Genomic DNA, 1,383 nt, shown 5'->3' on the forward strand with positions numbered 1-1,383 from the left:
GTTAAATGATAAACACTGTTATATGGAGGAAAAAATAAATTCTTGATATATGTCCATCTCATTTATAAATAACAAAGGATTTTTTAATTCAAAGTAATATGATCTTGTGTTTATTTGTCCTATGTTTGTAGTTGTCCAACCATATCATTTTTAACTGTTAGCTGATAATATAGAAACAGTCAAGCATTAGATGGATGGCTGGTTCAATATAGTGTCCTTTAAATAACAATTTGGAGACTTAGATTTTTTTTGTTGTTTTTAACTAAAAGGAAGATAAAAAATTACACATTTCTTTTAGCACTTGGAGATTTTGAGAATATCATTTTGGGTTAGAGATAATAGAAAGAATAAGCTAGAGTTCATTCAAGCTTAGCAAAATTATTACTGTATTATAAATAGTGGGCATAAAAGAGTATAAAGTGGAAATTTTGAATCCTCCCAGGGAAGGAAAAAAGCTTTTGGTACTAGATGTTGATTATACGTTATTTGACCATAGGTCTTGTGCAGAGACTGGAATAGAATTTATGCGGCCATATCTTCATGAGTTCCTAACATCTGCATATGAGGATTATGACATTGTTATTTGGTCCGCAACAAATATGAAGTGGATTGAAGATAAAATGAAAGAGCTGGGAGTGAGCACAAATGCAAATTATAAGATTACCTTCATGTTGGACAGTGCTGCTATGATAACTGTGCATACTCCAAAGAGAGGATTAATAGATGTAAAACCTCTTGGTGTTATATGGGGGAACTTTTCAGAGTTTTACAGAAAAAAAATACCATAATGTTTGATGACATAGGAAGAAATTTTCTAATGAACCCACATTAGTCCACAGAATGGACTAAAGATAAGGCCTTTTATGAAAGCGCACCTAAATTGAGATAAAGACAAAGAACTTTTAAAGTTAACTCAGTACCTCAAGGAGATAGCAAATACTTAAAAAAAAAATAAAAAATGAAAAATAAAAAAAAATAGTGGGCATTTTAAGGATAAATAAAATGTGTAACTTATCTCTGAACTCTTTAATCACTTTTCATTGTAAATAAAGGGGAAATTAAATATATTTTTGCTTTTATACAAGTAAAATGAGGTGATTAGAAAAGATGAAGTGTCTTGACATCAAAATGTTTTTTATAATTATCTCACAAAATATGTGTGGTGAAGTTCAGCTAAATGGCAGACAGTGATGCTTTTCCATAGCACTTCCACATTCTATTCTGTTGTGGAATAGAATAAGAATAAGAATATAGAATAAGGATATATATATATATATACACATATATATATGTGTATATATATATATAGAATAAGAATAAGAATATAGAATAAGTTCTTATTCTTATTAAATAGAAACAACAATATTTGTGTTGTTGGGAAAG

General features: G+C 29.0%; 1 pseudogene; it reads left to right on the plus strand.

The window, feature by feature from the left end:
• The first annotated feature begins 399 nt into the window (after nucleotides 1-399).
• LOC116584025 lies at nucleotides 400-944 on the plus strand (annotated as a pseudogene).
• The last annotated feature ends 439 nt before the right edge of the window (nucleotides 945-1,383 follow it).

The sequence above is a fragment of the Mustela erminea genome, unplaced genomic scaffold (assembly GCF_009829155.1).
Source record: "Mustela erminea isolate mMusErm1 unplaced genomic scaffold, mMusErm1.Pri scaffold_52_arrow_ctg1, whole genome shotgun sequence".
In the NCBI taxonomy this organism is placed as follows: Eukaryota; Metazoa; Chordata; class Mammalia; order Carnivora; family Mustelidae; genus Mustela; species Mustela erminea.